Source organism: Sander vitreus, chromosome 5 (assembly GCF_031162955.1).
Source record: "Sander vitreus isolate 19-12246 chromosome 5, sanVit1, whole genome shotgun sequence".
NCBI lineage: Eukaryota > Metazoa > Chordata > Actinopteri > Perciformes > Percidae > Sander > Sander vitreus.
In genome coordinates, this window is record NC_135859.1 from 19,371,568 (window position 1) to 19,377,997 (window position 6,430).

A 6,430-nucleotide genomic window follows, 5' to 3' on the forward strand; every position below is an offset into this window, starting at 1 on the left:
AGCAGAGTTGGGATTTTCCAGCCCACAACGTTTCTGTTTTGGTTCACTCTCACCTTATTAGCATTGTTTTCTGCAGCAGCAAGCAGCTATTCAGCCAAAAAGCTCTCATAACCACTGTACACTACCTGCCAAGCACCAGACGGCACACAGACAAAGTTAGCGACTAGCTGGTCAACATAGTGGAGAATTTAGCAGCTAAAGAGCCAGATCATTTTTCAGTTGGTGGAGACCAAAAAAAGAGTTAAAAGAAGATTGAATATTGGGGCAACCTCTACCTCACCCAGTAAGAGTGTTGTGTAGTGTAGGCTGAGTCCTGCAGCGGCCCGGGTTCGAGTCCGACCTGCGGCCCTCATCTCTCCCCCTTTCACATCTATCCACTGTCACTACAATAAAGGGAAAAGCCCCAAAAAATAATCTTAAAAAAGAAGAGTGAATATTGGACTTGCATTCATTAGGTGGTCAGAAATTGTTGCTCTGTGTCTGCTGGATGTGTAAATAGACACCTGTTTGCTAACATGTTAGCGATAACATGCATATACACATACTTCCATCACACAATCATTTGTATTTCTGTATGTGTTTGGATCCGCAGTATTGAATAACTCAAAGCAGTATAAATTCTACCTCTACATTATAGCTAAAGGCCTTAAATCCTAAAACAGAGCATTTTCAAAGTGAACACAGCCTAATATGTCACTACCTCATGTCCTGAACTGGTCCTCTTAAATGTAGAAATACAGGTATACTCACATCCGTACTGTACACATAAGCTGAGCAGTGGGAAGAGAGCACCTTTTTTTGTGTGGCGTTGAGATAAATAGGATTAGGGATTTGGGAGATTTAGAGGGAATAATCCATCTGTGTATCAGAGAGAGGCAGCAGCGGTGATGATCAAAAGAGAACACGGTGATTCAGAGCTCAGAAATCTCTGGATAGACTGAAAACTTGGAGTGACATTTTCCCTATTTTTTCTCCACGGATCAGCTTTCATTTTGTAACTATGACTCCTGTAATTACCACATAATCACCTCATACTGTACAACACTGTGTGTGTGTGTGTGTGTGTGTGTGTGTGTGTGTGTGTGTGTGTGTGTGTGTGTGTGCGTGCGTGCGTGCGTGTGTGTGTGCAAGAGCCGGGGATAGACCGAGAATTATATATTCACAGTAATTAATCAGATTTACAGTTTCTATCAGGGGAGAGAGAGTCTGTTTGTTGTGGGTGTTAGTATTAAGCAGAGGATTGGACTTGGTTATTTAACACAGAGTTGATTTGAACAGCTGCTCTGTGTTGCTACTATCTATACATCCTTATCAATACAACATAGGCTAAAATAAAATCCACAAAAACTCACCAGTAACTTCTCTTTCCAGCAGACTGAAACATCCCCAGTTGGTTGAATGGGCCATCCAGCTTCTTCATTATTCACCTTTACCCACTTTATATTCAGGACCACAAGAGGATGAAGCTGAACCTAAAAGCAGGAAAACAATGTAGACAATAGGGAAAGTAATATCATAATTAGGAATAACATTGTTGGAGGAATGCATTATACCGTCTCCCTAATCAACTGCAATACCAATAGTTGCTAAGAATGTGATTTGTAGGTGAAACAACACTGACTACCTGTACACAATATATGTAATAACTTTTGCCAGCATATGTACATCATCACTAGCAATAATGTATGTAAATGCATGTTGAGTAAAAAAGCAGAAGTCAGAGCCGATTTGTAGAAAGTAAACAAGCTTGTATACAGTGTAATACTTAACCTGGGTGGAACTTTTTGTGGTCATCGAATTTCCATCTTGTCTTCATTTGACCAACCAATGCGATTTGGGGAGAAAAGTTGATTGTATGTAGACAATATTAGGCACATAGCACTTGCAGTATAGCTAAGTTAATTCATTAAAACAATGTTACAGTAACAGCTAACCACTATACTTGCAGCTGGAGCCTTTCAAGCTTCCTACACTCATTAGGTCAAGTTGGTTGCTGCGTAACATGGAGTCACACTCAGTAATACTTACAAAGACTTGATCCTATTCAGGTACATTTCAGTCCTTACTGAATCACCATCTTCACAGGATGTTGTTCATCTCCCGTTCTGTGTTAGTCCAGTCATACATACAATATGCAGTCAAGTGCACAACGTATATGCATCCTGTTTTGTCATTTCATAGATTTGTACACAAGCAATACGGTAAAAGTAAAGAACTTCAATGTACATTGTAGCTACCTAAATTCATACTAAGGGGTTGTGAAACATGAATATGAAGAAAAAGACCACCCAGATAAGATGGACTCCCTTTTGCTTCATCTTTTAATGTTGTGACTAAATAACTTACATAATGTTGTGGGAAAATCTTTAGTCTGAATCATTTCAGTTTAAGCCAGCACGCCATACTCACCTTCACAATGACGAAGGCTGTTGATGTTTTAAAAAAGCAAAAAGAGCATCCGCACAGAGGTATCTCAACGAATCCTAAAGATATCACCGCCACTTTCCAATCCTTTTATTCAAAGTTGTATGAATCCTCCTGCAATCCGGATCTGACACAGTGCCAAAAGTTCCTGAAAGAGCTAAACCAACCTCTTCTTGACCCAGAGGAGGCAGAACAACTGGGTCAACCTATAACGTTAGAGGAACTTAAATCAGCGTTAAAAACAGCTAAGAAAGGGAAAACACCGGGGTTGGACGGAATTCCATCAGAACTTCAGCTACAATATTTTGACATACTAGGACCTACCATTTTACAAACTTTAACCTCAGCCATAGAGAGGGGCACCTTTCATCAACAAACCAACACTGCACTAATTTCGGTCATACACAAAAAGGGCAAAGATCCTACGGAGTGTTCAAACTACAGGCCCATCAGCCTCATTGGGACGGATATTAAGCTCTATTTTACAATCTTGGCACTACGCCTAGAACGCTTTATTGAGAAGCTAGTCCACCCCGACCAATCAGGGTTTATACCAAAGCGTCATGCTGCAGGCAATATACGCAGATTATTCCATATAATAGAAGAAGCCAAAAACCTTCCAACAACGGCAGCAGTTTTATCACTGGATGCGGAAAAAGCTTTTGAGCCTAGAGTGGAACTACTTGTGGCAAGTAATGGAGAGGCTTGGTTTGGGAGCCAAATTCATTGACATGGTACGTACTTTATAGGCGAATCCCACGGCCATAGTCTCAACCAATGGCCTGCATTCACAGCCATTCTCCGTCAAACGGGGCTCGCGACAGGGATGCCCGCTATCCCCCATGCTATTTGCGATCTCTCTTGAACCGTTAGCCCAAGCCATAAGGCAAAATAAAATATGTATTGTCCAGATTAAATCCAATAGCAACTCAATATCGTTATTGGCAGATGATGTTTTGCTGTACATCTCTGACCTTGAGGACTCTGTCCCAAAAATTCTTAAGATCTTTAACGAATTTGGCTCAATCTCTGGCTATAAAATCAACTAGAATAAATCTAATCTTCTTCTGCTGAACAACGGACAGGTGACATCAGCTATCAGCGATACAATACCAACCCAAAGCAAAATGACATATTTGGGCATCACCATTCACTACATGCGAGTTGTCCAGGACAACTATGAAACTATACCAAGTAGTGTTCAAAGAGATCTGGCCAATTGGTCTGCGCTGCCGGCATCGCTATGGTTCAGGATTGCTGTCGTTAAAATGAACATAGTTCCTCGTGTGAATTTCTTAAGTACAATGATCCCCTTACCACCACCAATACATTTCTGGAAGAAACTTGATACCGTAATTCGGCAGTATATTTGGAATAATAAACAACCTAGGCTAAAATACTCTACCCTGCAACGTACCACAAACACGGGAGGCCTGGCCCTCCCCAACCTTAAAGATTACCACAGAGCTTTTCAGCTACAGTCCCTCAGAGTGTGGATGGACCCCTCATCTACAGTCCCATGGAGAGAAATAGAGCAAAACCTCACTGGAAGTCTAAGACTGCAAGATCTTGCCTTCACAGGTGTGTGTTCAAAAAAGTGTATGCTAACCTATGGCCCTATTATCACCAACACATTGACCAACTTTAAACAGGTTGAGGAACAACTACGCTACACCAATAAGTGGCATTTGAACACCCCAATATGGCACAACATACACTTAATGTCTGGTAACAAACCTTTTGTTTATAACCAGTGGAGTGACAGAGGTATTTATACTCTAGACCAGCTATTCAATGATGAAGGTATGTTAAGTTTTGAAGACCTGAGAGCTAGCTTTGAGGTCCCTAGGACATCCTTCTTCCTTTATCTTCACTTAAGATCAGCCCTAAAATGTTATGGAGTACCATGGGGAAACAGTCTTGAGATGCACCCAATCATTAAATGGTTTGTTGATTCTCCGGTGAGAGGATTAGTGTCCAGGATTTATGCTAAACTGATGCAAGTGTCTATAGGAGAACTCCCAATAGTAAAGAAATGGGAGCGAGAGCTGAGCCCGGAGGGGAACGTAATTAATTGGGAGACAGTTTGGGACATTTTCCACTGTTCCAAGAACCCAAATCACCAGCAGATCCACTTCAACATATGCCATAGGACATATTGAACTCCTCAGAAGAGATACATCTCTAAAGTCATTCCTACTCCCTATTGCACGTTCTGTCAACTTGAACAAACTGAAACTTTCCTGCACATGGTCTGGGAGTGTGAACAGGTGCATGAGTTTTGGAATAAAACATCAATAATATCTGATGTGATAGGATGTCGAATTCCTACTGACCCTGATTGTTTTGTTACTTAATGCCGACTCTAAATTACACCTACTTGGGAGACAGAAGAAAGTTTGGCTAGCTGGATCAACCGCAACCAAGAAAATGATAGCTCAGCGCTGGCTCCCCCCCCCCCACTCACGTTGTATAAAACAGTGGTTGGTGTATTTTCTAGACATAGTTATGCTTGAGCTCTCTACAGCAAGGATTAACAAAGCCAAATCATCAACTATAGACCTATGGAAAAACACAGCAGCACAAGTATCAGTCCTAATGACCTCAGCATCACAAGAATTAGAGGAGAGTGACTAGGCAAAGTGTGATTCCTGTTTCCGGTTTTAGTTTTTTGTTCGTTTTTCTTTCCTCGAGACCGCATAGGGTGGGGGGTGGGAGAGGGTTGTTGTTCTTGTTCAATTGTGTTCGTCTGTTCTATATGTTCAAAAATATAAATAAAAAAAACAATAAAAAGGTTGATCTTAAAAAAGCAAAAAGGATTCAGCGCCATGCCGATGCATCTTTGGAAATAAACCAAAGGAAATTCTTACCTTGAGAATGCACTTACAGTGAGGTGCAGACATGTGTAAGTCAGTGCAACACCATCAACACTAAAACATGTTATTTATGCTGCAATAAGTACATTTTATTTCAAACTCAAATGAGGGCAGCCATTATCCTCTGCTGGCAACTGAGCAGTTTAGAGTTTAGTAATATACACTTTGCACAAGGGAACCATGAAGAAGGGTTGCGCACTAGGTAGTCTCGCTTTTCCAGACCATGCACACGCTGCAGAGCGGAGGAAGGTCTGGCTAGTCCACACAGCATTCCGGGATGGGAGAAAAACGTGCTCTGGTTATTGGCATTTCTTTAAACCAATCACAATCGGCATGGGCAGCGCCAAGCTCCGCACAGAGCCGCTGTAAATTAGTTGTGAGAGAGAAAACTCAGATTTGACTGACAGTGTAGCTAGCTGTCTCAATTTACCCTGCAGAGATCTGAGGAGCAGTCAACCATAGTCCTCATAAATCCACCAAATTCAAAATTACAACACAAAGAAAGCGTAAGGAAATACATGCATCCGGAGGAATTTCCTGCGGCACGGGAGCAATCTCAGAAGTGGAACGTCAAGGATATAGACTACGGACTAGTTAACTTTCACCATCAAAGTTCTTGTCTGGAATCCAAACCTCCGTTTACAAGCCTGATTCCCAAGACTCTGAGCCTCCATCGCAATAATCTATAATGGATCCAAAAGATTATCCGTGAGGTCCTAATGTGTTCTTGTACCCACCCAGAAAGTCAACGACCACTCTAGTTACAAAAAAACACATTTATTGTCTAGATATTTCAATCATTTTAGATTAGCAAGCATTAAGACCATTAAGTATTTCTCCTGATTAGACGTGTTCCATGTAAAAGACGTACAAAAACAGTTTGTTATTTCTAAAGCATGTCATGTAAGAAAAAAACATATATACATTTTTACAAACATTCAACAAACAAAATAGAGTTTAAAAAAAAACTAAGCACAAGGTCATGAAATGAATGAGTTTAAAATGGCTGAAACTGACTGACTCCTTCCTGAAGCTGAAATACAACTGCACCTTTCTCTGTAAGACTATCTTGACAAATAATTGAATCTTGCATGTAGTCTTAAATCTTCTGTAAAGTGAAGACAACATGA